The following is a 19215-nucleotide window of genomic DNA, read 5'->3' on the forward strand; positions in this document are numbered from 1 at the left end:
GTCAGTGTGCTGACTGGCTGAAGCTGAATAGCTGCAGCTAACAGGTCTTATTTATGGACACTTTCCTGTTTTCTCTCTTTTATTCTCTCGCTCTAATTGGCACAGCGCTGCCTAGTTGTCGAGGTTGAAACAGTCGGCGGGGGGCTCATTCCTACGAGCGGACTCTGTTCCCCATGGGGCGCTGAGCGATGAGGGTGTCTCTGAACGGGCTCATAAAGGCCCTGCGTCAGGCCTTCTCCATGTTCCCAGCTCCAGGCTCCTCTGTGGGCACTTATCACCTGTAATGAACAGCACAGAGGTCCGACCCTGCTGCTGCCAGACACCTCCTCCTCCTCCCCCCATAACAAAGCCAGGACGCACCCCGGACTCAGCTCTTGTTTTCTTTGGCCCCCTCTCACTCATATCAGCTCGGGCTTGGCCTCCTCGTGGGGAACTAATTTGATTTCTGAGTTATAAGGTAATAAATAAGTGCCATAAAATGACTCTCTTAGCCCATTTCTTGTTCCTTACTCTGGACAAAACCTGCTTTGTGCCGGCTCTAATTGACTGCAGGTTTTTCTGGGGGGACTTTTGCCATCTGCAAAGTCCGGTTGCATTCCACAATGTTTTATTTCTTAATGAAGGTGAGCGACAGCGGCGAGGAGTCGGGGACAGACTGAGGAGGACACCCAGACTGTGGTGGAGGCTGTTTCCGGTGTTTGGGCAAGCTCAGAGTAGATTAGGAGGGTGGTGTTAGTGGGGAGCCCTCTCTCGGGCCCCCCGGGGGTCACTTCAGGATGTGTAACCTGATGTAATTGCAGGCATTAAGTGCAGCGAGGCCCCCCTCCCTGGACAATCCCCCCTCTTTGTGGAGTGAATTAAAGAATATTAGCTGCAGCAGCGGCTCGCTGCTAATGGACAGAAAATGGATTGTGTGCAGTTTGGGGGTCATTAGAATACAAAGCTGGTGTTAAAAGGGGGCTTGACTCTGGCTCAGATCCACCCTGAACTCTGCAGCGCTGGGTCATAAATCATGTGAGAGAAGCACAGGATGAAGCAGGTGGAGGAGGAGGAGGAGGAGGAGGAAGGGACGCTGAGCTGTTTCCTTAATGTTTAGGTGCCAGTAATCCCACCCAGCCACCAACAGGCTGCTTCTAAACCAGAATTAAGGACTTTCAAATATTTAAAGTGGCATGGCAAGTATTATACGGAGGCTCCTTAGTGCCAATACTTACATCCCTATCTTAAAAGTGTAATACTGAGAATATTTGAAATTACTTGTCTCAGTGTTATCCTCCTGAGGGTCCCGAGGGCCAACATTAGCTGTTTGAATTTAATTTATTATTATATTGTGTCTCCAAATTTCCATAAGCCACATATATTGGTATTATCGATTGATTATTAATTAAGGGGACTAACAAAAAATAACTATTTGGATTATGCCTTTTTATTTTGAGGCAAAATTTTGCCCCATTTTTTGCATCAATTAATAGTCATAGTATTGTGTTGGTGTTTTAGCACTAATCATAGCATAGCTAATGTGTTACAAGCCACTCAATATTAAGACTAAATCATACTCAGTTCTAAAACTGAAGAAGCCTAATGCTTCCTAAATGTGAAATTTATGTGCAAAATTCAGTTTTTATTTATTATATGATATCACACTTATACTATGAAGTGTTTTTCTTAAATAAAGTTTTTTTTTTGAATTGCCAATATCTATTTTTTAAAAAAAAGGATCCCTTCCCCAACTCTCTTGGTTGCATCTGAATAGCCTGTGGACTCATTTCTATTTCACTGACTCTGGCTGACTTTTCTGTGAAAATTAAAAGGATGTGACTAATTCCAGAGTGTCTCAGTGCTTCTCTGCTAACAGATAATTTTAGCTTAGAAATTGAATCCAATAATCAGTAATATTAGCATAACACAGAGCCCACATAAATACAAGAATCTAACTTATTTCTTCTATCCATTCACAACAAATAGGAAGATAGCTATTGTTAGCTAGTTAATTGTGTATCAAGTAATTTGTCCATGTTAGCAGGTACTCTAATATTAGTTAATATTTATCAGAAACCTGAGTGAATTTGACCATCAGTGGTAACCTGAGGTCAACATTAACAGACCATTTGATTCATGGATAGTTTGGTTCTTAGGATGAAATCTAGCCCTGAGCCGTCTTTCTTCTAGCTAAAGTTAGTTAACGCTAACATGTTTGCTAGCACATACTATTTGCAAGCCATCATAATCAACAAGATCCCCTCTTGAGTGGTTAAACTGGACTAATTTATCCAAAATCCTGGGCTGATCTAGTAACTTAGCTGGTCCTTTTTAAATTAGCTCAGAAACTTAGCTAACTTTGAAAACTAACCAAAAACTACCAGATTCATACAGCATAGCTAAAGCACAAGTTAGCACTGTAAATGCTAGTTGGATGTTTCGTCTAATAATTTCTCCAGCTAATGATTGCTTTTATCCATCTGTAAATCTTGTAATGTTATAAAACAAAGGTATAACTTACAATGACTTTCTACAGTAGCAGTTAGCTGATTAGCCAGCCAGTTGTAGCTTAGCTACATAGCATGTATCTCATAGTTTTATCATTAAACTGATACTGAGGTATACTGTATATACGTTGTTCTCTCTCATCTAGTTTACAACACATCTGACATACAGTACATGGAGTAGAGCAACATAACAGTGTGTATACTGTTAGGATTTTCATGATATTTGCCACATATATATCTTACATACATTTACTTGCCTGAGAAATTTGTTTTTGATTGGAAGATAAACATAATGATTAAAAATACAGAAGCTTATAATGTTCTGTGTCATCATGAACTTTGTGTTCTGACTGTACAATGAACCACACTGATGAGGACTACACAATGATAGAAATGGAGACTTCGAGGTCACCTTGGACTCCTTATTCTGTTTGTTTTGTGTCATTCCTGTTCGATAAAACGAACACGCAGAAACCTTATTTTTCAAAATTCCTTCAATACATATGCTCTCTAAGTGCTAGTTTGCCAGCTCCCTGTTATCCAAGGTCATGCAGAGCTCCCTTAAAAATAAAGAGGTCACCTTGACGTTTGGTCATTTTTTTTAATGGTATAGATAAAATAATGAATTCAGAAAACAATTAGTGGGAAGAGTCATCTGTTTTCCAAGAACTTTATGCCTACGTGTCCTTTCTAATAAAGGCAAAATGTGTAAAGTTTTAAAGGATTAATTGACAGTTTAAATAATCTTTGCAGCCTTGTTGCAAGATAAGAATTAAAATGGCAGATGTTCTCTGCATCTCTTAGAAGTAATTATACATATATTTGTCTAATTTAATTTTTAATATCTGCAGTTAAAACTGCTGACTGTCTGTGCTGATGGGTGTGACAGCTGTGCCACGTGAAGCACAGATAATAAAACCACTGCTGCCAGCAGTCTTATGAATCTGCGTAATACTTTAGTGAAGTGATTCACAAAATAAAGCATTTCTGTGTCAAAGGTTTGACCTACGGCACCATCTCATAATTTTAGCCTGTTTATTTTTATTCTTTCTTTTTCACGGTAGGTTTGATCTTCCATACATGCTGCGTGTTTTTCTTTCCTCTCTGACTTAAGCCCTTATTTCCCTGCTCAGCACCCATAGGTAATGACTCCTACTTCGAGTGATGAGATAATAACCCCGGCCTGAAACGAGTAGGCGTGCCCCAGCGTTCGAGCGCGCTCAGTCTGTCAGCAGCTGAAGGTTATTTTCAGTTTTTGTTTTTTTCTTATTCCTGGTTCTCCGTGGGCGATCTTAATGGGAAATCCAGAGAGAGTGAGCTGGCAGTTTCTGGCTGCAGACCAGGCTGAGTGGACGCACCAGCAAACACTCACACTAAATACCTGAAGCTGTAAGAAAAAGCAGGAAACTCTGACTTCCAGCTGTAAAAAATGTGGCACAGCGGCACTTTAGCTCCAACTGGAAAAATAAATACGGATCCATGATCATATTTCTTGGACTTTGTGGTTTGACGCTGGGCCAACATGGCAGCATCAGCGGTGGGAGAAACATTCACATCCTTTATTTAACAGTGAACAGAAAAAAAATCTGGATTGACTTTTTGCAGTACTGATTAACTAAACTGATTTATTTGTTAACAGGGAAATGCATGATGAGCATCTTTTCCTGCTCATCCAGAAAAGACAGAGTGATGGTCACAACATGCTCCGAAGATGTTCCAGTGTTAGATAATCTTATTAAACACAAAAACAGTTCCATATAATGAGGTAAGCATGTGTGAAAGTAATCCTTGTGAATAAAAAATTTCCCTATCCACTCATTAACGGATGACGTCTCAACCCCGTTTTCCAGGTCCAAGCTTCTCCTGAGTTGGAGGGGGCTCTCGGCTTTTTAGCGTGCTGTCACGAGTCACCGAGTCTGCGTATTTAAGCAATGCAAACTGCACGTATTCCAACAGCACGCTTACAAAAGCAACCCACCTGCTTCCTACAGCTCCCAAACACTTTACCGGAACGTGTCGCTGGAATCAAATCTTATAAGCAGATAATTTTCAAAAAACAAAGGAAAAAACATTAAATTTCTCTTGTCTTTACACAGTATTCAATTAGATAAAGATGGCCAGGGGCAGCACGGTGGCGTAGTGGTTAGCACGGTTGCTTCACAGCAGGCAGGCCTGGGTTTGAATCCACCTTCCCCGGGACCTTTCTGTGTGGAGTTTACTCTGGGTACTCCAGGTTCCCGCCACAGTCCAAAGACATGCAGTTACTGGGGTCAGGTGATTCTAAATTGCCCATAGGTGTGAATGGTTGTCTGTCTTTTTTATTAGCCCTGTGACAGACTGGCGACCTGTACAGGATGTATCCTGCCTCTCGCCCTATGACAGCTGGAATAGGCTCCACCCCCCCGTGACCCTGAAAAGGATAAGTGGAAGAGAATGGGATGGATGGAAACTACTGTGGCCACTAACAGATGAATTGAGCAACACTAGCTAACTTTTAGTTAAAATGAAATCCACTAGCTATTATCGCTAACATTGACAATGACTGGCACAATAAAAACTACACATTACTAACAAAAACAGTCTGTCCCTATTAGCATTTAAGCTAACATTAGCTAGCATTTTGCTAAAAGGCCAAATGTAACTTTGATCCTCAAGATAGCATTAAGGTCAACATTGTTTGGTTTTCAGGGTCAAATCTGACTCTGAGCTGTCCTTCCTTTGGCTAATTCATCCATACCCTCGGGGCTTATCTGCTAACTTAGCATTTTCAAATTACTTTATCAGCTCCTGTTACAAACTATCCACCACCAGATTCTTGTGTACAATGAACTTATGCATAATGTCAGACAGTATTTATATTACCCATCAGAAAAACATATGGAACAAAAATGTGCAACTGAAATTTACTTTATAACAGCCAACATGGGGGCAGTTAGTGCTTTGCAGCTGAAGTTGGAAGTCAGAACTTCCAAGTTCACAGTCAAGATTTTTTAACTACAACACCCCCTCAAGTCGGATATCTACAGTCAGACAAACCCCACCAACCCCAACTTAACGATCAAAGATGGCAGCTATAAACATAAACATTAGTAAAACTGAAAAACTTGTTTAATCTGTACTGCTGGTGTTGGGTATTTACAACTGGCTAAATACGCCATATGCACAATGTTGCCAACTCCTCAGCCAATAACCAATAAAGTAATTATTGGCTGTCCTAAAAGTCGCTAGAAGTTGCTATATGATGTCATCACCTAATTTGTATAATTGGTTACTTGCATGTACAGTGGTACCTTGACTTACAAGTTTAATTTGTTCTGTGACTTAGCTCGTTACTTCATTTGATCATATGTCAAATCAAATTTTCCCATAGAAATTAATTGAAATGTCATTAATCTGTTCCGGCCCCCCCAAAACCACAATTTTTTTTTACATTTATTAATAAGAAAATGCCTTTATAAACAAATAATGTATAAACAAATAATACTGTATACAGTATAACAAAAGAGAATGTAAAGAAAAAAACTGGGTTTAAGTGAAAGACAAAGATGTTGGCGGAGATGGAAGTGGAGGAGATCGCTAAAATTAAATGCTCCTTTTTTTCACTTCCCTTAATCTGCTCTTCCTTCTTTTGTCTTTTTTGGCACACTCTTACCCTCACCAAGACAGCAACATGTACGCCTCGCTCATGTTTTTCAATAATTTTATGCTTTATATCCATGGTCATCATCCTTTTCAGCACCGATCTTGGCATTTGCTTTCTTTGGACCCATGGTTAAAAAAAAGGAAATGTTCCAAAATAAATGCGGAAAATAATCAAACACATCAATAACCATCCAAAAAAACTAGTGCACAGCGAGAGGAACTAAAACCGAATGGAACAAGCGTATTTTCGCTCGCTCCTAACCCAGATATTTGCTCGCAACATAAAGCAAAAATCTGAGCAAGCGACCAATCATATCTCAAAAAACTCGTTAGTTGGGACTCGCAAATCAAGACACCACTGTAGTTGCAATCGAGGCTGTAGGAGAGAGGAATAACATCTTTGGAGAGACAAAAAGTGAACAAAAAACACCTAAATATGTAGAACTACTAGGGCTGAGGAATATGGATCAAAATAACATCTTGGTATATTTTACCTGAATGGTGATATATGAAATATATCTTGATATTTTTTCTTCCCAAAGGTATAAACAAAAAGGCGCTTCAGAGTCAAAGCTACATGTCCCAACTGTCACACAGACACTTTCATTAACATTCAGCTGTAGATGTACAGGAGAAGTTGCTCAAAAATAAACCACTGGCATATTTAAATAATAATGCTCCTCAAATAAATAAATGCTTTTTTCCTCCATAACAAAAGACTCACAGCTGTGCTATTAAAATGTAAACAGAAAAGATCCAGAGCGAAAACAGCAAACGGCTGACTGATTCTTTAAAAAGCCAGTCTGCAGTGAAGCAGACTTCACCACAGTGCTTCCTCCTGTAAGAGAACAAACATGGAAACAGACTGAATGAACAAACTTCCATCATTCAGTCAGCAGGATTTCAGCCAGCTCAGTAAATCCATAGACATATATGCTGATGTATCACAGCAACGAGCCCACACGCTCAATGTGGCGTCGTATCCACCAGCTGCATCACGAACAGACCCACTTCCGCTATTAAGGTCACATGACTTAAGGTACACACCAACAGCCAGGAACTCTTGGGCATAGACGCCGCATTGAGCAGGTCGGCCCGTTGCTGTGACACCATATTGGATGTGGCAGATCTGCACTGTAAACTAATACAAGTGAATGGACTGAACTTCATAAAGCACCTTTCTACAAAGTTATTTAAGTTAATGCGTTCATTCACACATTCAGATATGCACTAATATACACCGGGAAACTTTTAGGCACAAAAAATAATTCTGTTTTCAAAATGTTTCAAAATGGCCAAATACAATCAAGACCAATTCTTCAGTCCTACCTGTGAAAGGTAATCCCATGTGATCCCGTTTTGACTGTAAAATGGTTCGAAAAACTCCACGCAGCACCAGAGTGCAGCATCTCTCTCATGTTATGTTGGCCGCTTTTGCCACATCCAATATGGCGGCAACACTGACGTACGAGTCAGCACTCAATGCGGCGTCTGCGTATTGTCTATGCTCTTGTGGGTCCGGGCGATGCCAAAGTGTCTGAACGGACAGTACAAAGGCTGTATTTACACAAAACACGGTGATAGCGGAGGATTTCAGGTTAACAAAAAACTCTCCAGAAGTCACCGACGTCACCGGGAAAACTCGCTAAATTAGTCGCTAGTCGCTTTTTGGAAAAAAAGTCGCTAAGGGGGTCTGAAAAGCCGCTAAATCTAGCAACAAAGTCACCAAGTTGGCAACACTGCGTATGCAGAGCACTGACCAGGCTTTAGCATGAACGTGCTGCAGTGGTGTTTTTTCCTGGCGTTTCGACTTTATTACGGGTGCACACTCAGGAGTGACATCACTGCCAGCTCCAAGAGCCGAAGAAAGTGGAGCGCAGCAAACACAGCGTAGCATGTATCTGACATTGTTAGCTTCATCACGTCCACATTAACCGTCAGTCTTGTGCACTGTTTGACATTTTCAGTTAATTTTAATCAGAGTTGTAAAAGTCTGACAGCTTTGTACTTTACTTTTTATCCACCAAATAATATTTCATCTTGACTTTTACTCCACTACATTTCCATCACTGCTGTAGTTTAAAAAGCTTACAAAAAACAAAGTACTGCAAATTATGCCTCCTGAAGATACATGAGTAAAGCTCTCACATGAAAAATTAACTTTATGATTAAATAAGCTATGCCCACCACACAGAGCAGGAAGCTCCACATGTTTGATTTGACAGTTTTACACCACATGGCCTTCGTGACGCCCCCCCAAAGAGGATTTATGTCTCTGGCAGGAATTGAACCACAACTGAATCACTCGCAAGCAAATGTGTAAACCACTGCTCCATGGTGCCACTAAAAAATGTTCTTATATGATATTTTATAAAATATTTAACTATAAATGTTTCAGGTAAAACCTACATGGTTTTAATTAAATGCAGAACATTAATTTCAAGTCAATATTTTCAGGCGTGTTTTTATAGTTTTAGTTAACGGCTGACTTCGTTAATTTTTCCTTTTTTAAACTGCACTCATCATTTTGTTTAACTTTTTGTCAATAAATGTGCTTTATTTTAAGTTAAAGAGAATAATTAAAAACTCAGCTCAGATAATTTACAGTGTGAATTCAGATAATTGGATTTATGTTTTTCTGAGGTTTGAACGACAGCACACATGCAGACACGGTTCCTGACAGCCGACCTTCACTCCGATGTCTGAACACGTTCATTTAGTGCCAAAACAAACGATTTTCCTGCACATTCCTTCAGTTTGACCCCACACAAAAGGCAGTTTGCATCATCCCCACAGTGCTCTACTTTCAGGCAAGAATTACTGTCACGTCTGCCAAACGCCGTCATCCACATCGTAAATCACACCGTTCAGCGCCTCGTCCCACAAGCTCACACAGTGATCGATTGTCTCCTCATGCAGAGGTGATGGGAAGCCATCCAGAGAGCTCTCCACCGCCTCCACCCCGTCACTGGTCCTCTTTGTTTGTGACACATCTTGGTGACATTATCTTCTTCCTGCCTTCAGTTAACGGAGGGCAGTGTGAGGCCGAGGTCAGGTTCAGGGCGTACGTTGACTCACAGCGACACACTGATGTGGTTTTCGGGTGATTCTCTGCAGAGCGGAAGATGCTGCAGATGTTCCAGGAACTCTCAGAGTGGAAACTGTGAGGTGGTAAATGGTTAGGCACAAAAATACAAGTCAAACTGTGGCTGCTCTCAGGTCAAAAACAAAGCGCTCACAGGAACACCAAAATAACCAGCAATGACATGGTAACAGCTCCAGTCCAGAACCAAGTCCATTACACTTTTAAATAAATGAATCCAAGTCTACTTCAGTCAAACCAAATCGAAACCAAGATCTAAGCTGGTAGAATACAAAAACAATAAAGAACCAAAATTCTCATTTTGTACAATCTGATCGCCCCATGTTGGTGTTCTTAATGCTGCTCCAGGGTCATCGATACGACTGATCAGTCATGTTGTTCTTATGATGTCATTTTGTTGTCTAAATCTATCCTAACCCATCTAAGTAGTTTGTTGTCCAAAGTTTTGCTAACTTAATGCTAACAAGAAGTTCTACTACCTAAACTTAACCAGGTAGTTCTGATCACTAAACCTGAGCAGTTTTACTGCTAAATCTAATCAGCCATGTTGTTGTTGTTTAAATCAGAGCAAAGAGCTGTTTTTGCCCTAAAAATCCTTTTGTTGCCTCAATCTAAGCCAGACATTTTGTTGCCTGTACTTAACCAAGCACTGCTGTTGCTTGTACTTGTTGTTGCCTAAGTCTAAACTGTTTTGTTCTGTAAACCAATAATTTAGACATTTAATTGGTCATTGATTGCTTGGCCAATCGGTTCATTTCTAGTACTCACCTGTGACAACTTCCTGCACCTAAAGACAGGTGAGGGTTCACACAGGTTAAGCAAACACATCATATACCAGCATAAAGACAGCGTATGTCGTATTGCATCAGCACACACTTCCCTGATAAAGTGACTCTGGAGCCACATCAGTCACATCGTACTGTGGGCCTCAGAAACATTTGCTCCCACATATCGTATTTTATTTTAGTCTTTTGGCTCCATATGTAATAAACAGTATAGACAGAAAATAAACAGCAGTGCTGGCTTTGTGTCTGAGGCCCCGCTGGGAATCTGGACAGGAAGAGGAGCTGCAGCTCCGAGCCAAGAAATAAATCCCTGCCAAGAGCCGGGATCACCTGGTACCATATTTATAATTCTGAGAAGAGATCCTCAGTTTGCTGTTAAATGTCACTGATGGAGTTCTGCTTCAGTTTTAGGTTCGTCTCCTTTGCTCAGCCTCCTGACGCTGATACATCTCGATCAGCGTCGCCTCCTCCCCCTCCTCCTCCCGCCTGATTTCTCCGATCAGTTCCTCGCCGTCACTTATTGTATAGGAGGAAGCTCGGCCATATTGAGAGCTGGAAAGTTGTCCCAGAGGACAGATGTATTTTAGGTCAGCTACATGTTCTGCCATCTGTTTGGCTCCACAACTTAAAAGATGTTGAGAGGGGGTGGACAGAAGGGGGGTGGAGTTAACCTGAGAGGAAGATGGGACCACGGGGGGGGGGGATGCAGGTGGTGCACGAAAAAAGAAAGTGTAACTCAGGGGGAACCTTTGAGGAGCTCTGTGCCAACGGCGAGCTGAAAGGATGAGGTGTGAATGGGGTGTGTGTGTGTGTGTGGGGGGGGGGGGGGGGGGGGGGGGGAGGGGGTATACATTTATCATCCACAAGCTTCCCACAATCCTTTGTAGTCCGACATGAATGGCGATGGGGTGGGAAAGTCCCCTGGCTCACTAACGTGAGAGTGGGAGGTTTGCAAATTCCTGTGAAACTCAGAAAGTATCAGAACCAGAACCAGAACCGAGTCCTCTGAGATTCCTGAGCCACAGGATGAAGACCTAAATTTGTTTAAGTATCTCCACTCATCCCTGCACCGATGCACCAATCAAATGAGCGGCCCGGTGTGAGTATGATCCTCTGAGATGTGATCTGTCCTCGGTGTGCAGTCATCTCTCAGCAAAGATCATTTTCTGGTTCAAAAATAAAAACAGTTATTTTTGAGCTTTGTTTTTTTATATTAGCATCTGAACGTTGAAGGTGCCCCAAACTTAAGACATGGACTCATCTCCAAGCTGGATGTTTTCATCAGATGATGGCACCCTGACACACCACCATGAAACACAGAGTTACTGTGAGTCCTAAACATGGTATCAAACATGGACATAACCACCACAGTGTCACTCATACACTGTACGGATACACAGATACTGAGCAGTTTAGCAGATCAAAGTAATGGATGAGGCCTAGGAGAGTCAGAGGCTGTGTCCAAATTCAAGGGCCGCATCCTTCGAAGGGCCCGTCCTCCATAGACCGGGTCCTTCGCGGCCCACGAAGGCCAAAGGCCGGAAGTGAGCGGCTGTGAAATTGGACGGTGTAGCCTTCATATCAGCGTCACCTGCCCCCACCTCGGCGTAGCTCATGTCGCCTAGCAACCGTGACAGTGCGAAGCACAGCTGTGGAAAAGCAGCTGTTAAACGGAGAACGAACTTTTGTTCATTTTTGTGGTTTCATTTTAAATCTTTAATTCAAAATAAGCTGTTAAAACAAGCATAACAACATCAAGGAATACAGCTGAGCGAATGATTAATTTCCAACTGAATTAAGTGAGACATTAATGTAGAATAAAACTATCCAGTTATGATGCTTAACTTTAATTTCAGGCAAACCGATTTGCTGAAGAACAAATGAAACACTGAAATAAACCAAACATCAGCCTTTAGAGATCATCTGAGTGAATTATAACTGCTTAACTTCCACTCAGCGGCGAAAGACAGCCGTGTTTTAAAAATGATGTCCCGGCAGTCGGGCGTCCTCTCCGGCTAAACGAGCCTCGATAGCCCGGTCAGCTGACAGCTAGCGAGGCGAGCTGCTGGTAGAGCAGCGGCAACGGACAGCTCCGAAAACAGCGACGCACTTTTGCAATTTAACAGAAAAACGGCTGCTGTAGGCCACAGCCACGCCAACCACAACTACAACAGCGGAACAGCAACACACACACAGGCAAGCTCTCGGTCTTTTTCTCTCTCTCCATGCTGCCTTCACGAACCTCCCGAACAGTCCGAAATCCCACAACATCAACACGCTCTCTAACTAAGAGAATCGCTACAGTATGTTAACGTAACATTAAGTTATTCAGATAACCATAGCATAAAGAACATGCTAACAAGTTAACCAAACCATCAATCCATTGAATTCTTCATCCTCGGTGTCACTTCTAAACAATTCCGTACACTCCGTAGACGAAGCGCCGCTTCCTCTTCTGTGTCGCGTTAGTCAGACTCGTCGTCAGCTGCAGTTCCAATTATTCCAGCCTTTCTGAATCCCAACAGGATGGTTTGTCACTGAAGCCCATGTTTTCTTGATCCATCCAATGACTTCCAGGAAAGTTGGGTGGCGCATTTCCCAGTTGCCGTTAAGCTGTGCTAAATGATATCTTGATAAAACAAGCTGATATTTGAGGTTTACACATTTACATTCTTGCCTGAAAACATCTTTAAAGTTCATGTCACAGAAACAGTCATTTTTCAAACTTTTTGGCCGCTATCTTCCGTCATTTTTGTTTGAGTTTTGATGCGCAATGAATCATGGGATATGGTAGGCCACGAAGGATACACCGGACCCATCCTTCAAATTCGAGAAAAGAAGGACGCATTCGTCGACCGCATTTGGAGGCCTTCGAAGGATGCGGCCCCTGAATTTGGACACAGCCAGACACCTGCCAACCAATGTGGCCACGCCCCTTACTCAATTATCCAGGTGGGTGAGTCACGTTTTTTATAGAGAGACCCAACGGTAGATGAAAATAAACTAAAACTAAGTTAGCTGATTTGACTGAATGAACTTTGTTTCATTATTGTTTAAATTATGATTTTAAATCTGTTTTTTTCACATCTCTGTAAAAACACTCTGATGTATCTAAAACTCTAAATGAATGAGAAACAATAAATTTGTGTATAATTATGTACATGCTTGTTCCTACCTGTACACCATCCGCATGAAAAATTCATCTGAGCTCCTCAGAAACAGCCAAATTTTTATTTTGTACAATAACCTTCGTATATTTCTCACAGCAGCACCGTCCCGGGTTCCTCCTGTGTGGGGTTCTCGTTCTCCCCGTGCCTCTGTGGGTTCTCTCCAGGACTCCCACAGTCCAAAGACATGCACGGGTTAACTGGTGACTCTGAACTGGCCATTATGATATGAATATTATCGGGGTTGGAGGCCCTCTGTATGCATTCAGCCGGGACAAAATTTGGTGCTTCTTATGTTGCCTTACTTTGACCCAGTCACAGCTGGAAGATGGGCCTGATCTATGAATGCAGGTGAAAAGGAGACCTGAGCAGCCACCTGTCCCACCTGCTGATATGAGCCTGTTACCCAGCATGCACTCAGAGACAGATCAAACATCCAGGGTACCCGTGCTCGTTTCCACACTGATGCTCACAGCCGGTTAGAGAATGAAACTGAGATGACCTCTTTAGACTGTGACACTTGCAGTGGGTGGAAAACTGATTTGTTTGCAGTTTTTAACAGTTTAAATATCTTTTCAGCCCTGAACATTTCCAGCTCTAAAATGCTGAATACTAATATGAAAAAGCACCAGATTTGGACCCACCTGTAGGTGCTTGGAGGGCCTGCAGCTCTGAAAATATTCATAGCATGAAGGTAAAACTTTCCTCAGGTTTGGTTGATTTTGGTTGGCAAATAAACGAGGTGATAAAAGATGGAGCTGAATAAGCGCTTAAATGGACAGGAAGCTGGTAAATTACAGGTGAATTCTGATTTAAGTTATGCTTGTTTTTGATCCTGGAGAGCCTTTGAGGGTTTTTTCAGGATTCTTAAGGACCTGAACGGCGTCGCCTCACAGTATAAAAAAATGCTGGCGTCATCATCGCACACCACGACCTCCCCGTGTGAGGTTATGGATTGACTTGCTGATGGAGTGGGAGGGGGGAGGAGGGATCATTAGCTCCTCTGGACACACTTCAACTCATTTTCATGAACTTCTCCCCAGCTCCTCCTCCTCCTCCTCCTCGTCTCTCAAACTGCAGGTGGGATCCACTTTAGGAAAAGACACATATTGTTTTCCCATCCTCCTCCCCTTCCTCCTCTTCCTCCCTGAAATGTTTCTCCTCGCAGTGATGGATGTCCCGCCTGATGCTGCTTTAATATCAAATACTAAAATGTCTTGTTTGGGCGGAGAGCGCGCGGAGCTCCTGCAGAGGGGGCTACGGTGCGGACCGGGGTTTGGCAGAGGTCGGCACGTCGGGGATTCGAGGGGCCCGAGGCCGAGCTGACAGGGGAAAATATTTTGTACTCTCCAGGGTGCAGCTTAGTTCGCATTCAGCTCTGCTTTTACTTCCCTCCCAGGAGCAGAAACTTGGCTTCAGTTATGATGACTTCTCCAGATGTGCACCTCACTCCTCCTTCTTCTTCTCCTTCTTCCCCTCCTCCTGCACTCCATTGTGAATTTCTGAACACCACAATTAACATCTATAAATCATGTCCCGAATACTTCCTGCTCAATCACAGGGGAATATTGGGGAACAGCCCAATAACTCATTACAAATTGGAGGCTTAAAGCAGCCAAAAAGATGAATTGTATGGTGAAAAAAGCTCGAACAGGACGAGAGTCTCAGCGATTTAATGACAGCCCACTCCGTTAAATTAGAGGTAGACGATTAATAAAACGCACCGACAGTCTGTTTCCTCTCACATTCTCAGAAATCCTTTTCTTTTTTTCTTGGTGCATGATGAAATCCATCACAGAGAAGATTTGCCAGATCCAATTAGGCACCTTCTTATTTACTTTATAAAACAGTTTGACAAGTCCAGGACAAAATAACAAACGCTCTCCAAACTAATTATCCCTGCAATAAATAATTGCTGGAAAAGTTTTTAAAAGTATCTGCAGAATGGATTTCTCCTAAAAGCTAAAAGGGAAAGAGAAAAATCCCACTGTCTTCCACCCACCGCTCCTCTTCATCTTTCACTCACAGGTGAGACAGCAGGTGTGTCAAATGTAAACTACAATTATGGACCAGGAGCCACCTTAGTTTCATGCAGTCGTGACTGTAGCTGAAACGTTACGTAAATGAGTAAAAAGAAGCCAAATTAAGAGAAAAAAAATTAGAAAAACAAGGCGGATTAAATGTGTGGTTGGAAAAATGGAGCTAAAGCGCTTAAGAACCAAAACCTGCAGTTCCTCTGCAGTCCAGCAGAGGCAGCAGTGAGTCAGTCCCCATAGACTCCCATGTTAAATAAACATGTTTACTTCTGACTGTTAAAAACTAAAAACTAACGGTTAGCTGTCGGTGCTACACTGACTGCTGGGACCCTTTTTTAGATGGTAAACAGAGAAAGGAAGCGGAGAACGAGATCGGGGAAGACACAGGTCAGAGCGCCTGCACCACGGCCACCCAGTGTACACTGAACCACCCCGGCACCCAGAACGCTTCAACCTTGGGGGGGTTATAGTTGTTTGTATTGCTATAACTCTATAACTGTATGAAACCGGAGGTAGGACAAATCTATGGAGAATTAAGTAACACCAATCATGGCGGCCAAAGACCTCATCAGCAGCTGGGAACCAATCACGGCTGATTCCGCAGACGTTACCGTGGTCCTGGTATTTGTTCGTGACGAGTGCTCTCTGCTGATGAAGCTGCACGTGCGTGCATGCAGGCGCGTTCTCCACATTCATTCAGAGATTTAAAACAACTGCTGCAGGCGTTACTAAAATGGCTGCCAAGTGGTGAGACTTCCTGAAACCTGCACTGAACATTTTATGGACACACTCAGCACATAATTTCACTCTTATATGACCTCAGTGCACAAAAATCTGTAAGTCTTTTCAACATTAATCAAAAAATCACAGGAAATCCACCCAAATAAATCAGCTTCCTCCTGCTCACTAACACTGATCCCTCAGCTGAACTTTAAGTTTCTGCAGGAAGAAACTCTGAATTTAAGGTCAAAGGTCAGGACACGACGGAGCTTAACTCACAGCTCAGCCGTGCAGAAGTATTTTTAAATGATCTGCCGGTGATCTTCCTGTTTTCACACGTGTGCTGCTTACCCCGAGCTTTATTTTCCCGGAGAGACGTTTTAAAAAGACAGAAAGAAGAATAAGAAGAGCTGGAAGTGATGCGATAAATAAATAAACGTCGGAACGTCGATGCTTCTCGCCGTCATCTCCAAGGTTGCTTCCTGAAATCTCCCCTCAGCCCGACGGGATTCGTCAGTTTGTCAGGTTTTCAGCTGCTGATCGATAACGGAAGAAAAAAATAAAACAAAAAAAAAATGGAAAAACAAACAAACAAACAAAACAACAACAACAGCAGCAGCAGCAGTAAAGCGAGGCTGCAGTCACTCCGGCATCCTTTGATTATTCCAAGGATGTGTCTGCTTTCAGGCTCGAATCAATCCTGCTGCTGCTGCTGCTCGTATCTGCTCAAAATACCTTTAATAACAAATGGGACTCTTTTCAGAGGTGTTTTCTCCTTCGTTAACCTGCTGCCAAACATTCAAATATGCAACCCCACATAAAAGTTGATTGTAAAGACTATTTTTAACAGGTAATAAAACATGACAGAGAAAGCATCTAAAACAAACAAATTATAAACGAATAGTTAAATAATGTGGATGTTTGCTGGCATGTAGAAGATCACTAAAACTAGAGATAAAAATACTGAAAATAAAACCCAAGTTTCACTCACCCAAACTGGAGCTCCGCCTTCTTGGACGGTCCAGTGAAGCCACAGCAGCCATATTATTGGTCAGATAATTGCATTAAAATGCTCCAAAAGGCTCCAACACAGTCAAGAGGTCCAGTTCAGGGACTCCAGTTAGCTGAGGTGAAGCCTAGCAGACAGCTAACAGCTACAGCCGCCTGTGTCGCCATCCACCAGTCAGTCAGAGAGGCCACGCCCCTAATAAAGCACACTTTCGTAATCAAGACCTCTGGTGGAGAATGGAGGAACTACAGCTTTGGCTTCACAGAGGTTGGTGCTCTGTTACATCAGCACACCTGAAACCACTCACCTGTTCAAACCAGCCAGAGAAAAGTTTGTTTACAACATACGTTTCACATTTTAATCCTTCAATGAGTGTTTTTCAGTGTGAACGTTTACTTGAATCTCTCTCATATGTAAAAACTTTAAACCATAAAGATACAAACATGACTTTAAACACAAAGATGAACGTGCAGGAAGCAGCAGTGTGTTCATCTTAAGCTCTTATCAATCAGACTGCATGTATGTTTGGGTCTGTGCTGCAGGAAGGAGCTGCTATCGTGACAGTTTTTCGTTATTAGCTCCATTATCCCCAGCAGAGCTGAACTGAAAACTTTCTGGTGCAGATTGTTTTTTGGCAGCAGCTCCCTCAGCTGAGCGGTAAATAATGTACGAATTATTGGCTGTCTGCAGCCTCGCAGAGTCTCTGCAGAGCTGCAGCGTAAAGTCCATCTCCTCCTGTTGGGTCCTTCACTCTGCAAAGATTCAGCTCTCGCGGCCAAAGTCACGACTCGAGGAACTTTGTCATTAACATGGTGCACATGAAGCTAAGTTACAGTTTAGAGCAGAACAATGAGAGCCAGACATGTCTGAGCGTGCTTATATATATTTTTATAATTTAAAAAGCAATGTGCATATAAAAAAGGCAGATTATTTTGGAACATGTACAGAAGTCTGACTGGTTCATTCTGCACATACACATTTAAAATACTATAAATCAGTCATATACAAGGATGTTACCCTGGTTTTAAAAATAACCATCTCACAACATAAAGGTTCCTGTGTTTTCTGGAAACATTCCTGAATAATTCCTTAAAGAAAAACCCATAAATTACAATACATATTCCTAAAAAAGTCTGTTATTCTTTATTAATGTTTTTAAGAAGAAAATGATTTATTCAGTTCAAAAGACACACAAACTAAAACTCTTATTGCAGATGTGTGCCATAACCCATCCTTATCCCCAGCTGTAGGTTCCTGCAGCTAAATTATTTTCTAACATTAAATCCAAATTAAGAATTTTAGCATCTAAAGCTAACCAGAGTAGCTTTTCACTACCAAACCTAAACAAGTAGTTTCTAGTTTCTAAACTCAGCCAAAGTTTGTAGAACCTAAGGCTAACGAACGATGCCAGCCAACAGCTAACCTCCCACCTCCTAAACGTAACAAATAGTTTGTAGCACGTAAACCCAACCAGGTAGGTTCTAGCAGCTAAAGCTAACCTCCTAGCTTTTAACTTTTAACTCCTAAACCGAACCAAGAGCACTTCACGTAGCCTCAGTGACGCTGAGCCTTGACCTGAGCTTTTTTCCTGTCACCATCACGGGGGTTTGAAACTGAAGGTGACTCTGCAAGCTCATACACTAGTACCTGTCAATCACAAGTTAGTCCTGCCCTAAATGAGCTCCTGCTTTATCGCCCTTTCTGGAACCATAATTTACTAAATCAAGATCATGTATTTAATAAGACTTGAAACTAAAGATTAAGACCATAAACTCATGAGGAAAGTGTTTGCTGAGGTCACAGATGAAGTGAATAGTAGGTCGTTTTCTGATGGACTCTCATTAGAAGGAATGCAGGCTTAAAGCTTCACGTCACTATGATTGTTTCCATCTGTTCTCCAAAAAGCACTTAAGTTTTAAAATGTATTATTTTGTTTTATTTTTTCTAATTTTACTTTTATTATCATCTTGTTATGTGGAGTTTTGTCATTTTTTAGTCTGTATTTTAGTTTAAAGATCTTGATGTATTAACCTGATCATATAATTTGTTTTATAAATAAAACTGTTTGTAGAATGGGCTTAAATATGAAGTATGAGCTGGCTGATCCTGTAACCTGCAGCACAGTAACATGCAGTAGTACTGATACTTGTACTGCAGTAGAGGTTACCACCTTCAGGCTCTCAGAGTGGATTACGTGCAGTCGAGCAGCAGATTTATTTGATTCCTCTCTCCTCCGGTTGTCAGCAGCAGCCTGACAGCAGAGTTTT

Source organism: Archocentrus centrarchus, chromosome 10 (genome assembly GCF_007364275.1).
Source record: "Archocentrus centrarchus isolate MPI-CPG fArcCen1 chromosome 10, fArcCen1, whole genome shotgun sequence".
NCBI classification, from domain to species: domain Eukaryota; kingdom Metazoa; phylum Chordata; class Actinopteri; order Cichliformes; family Cichlidae; genus Archocentrus; species Archocentrus centrarchus.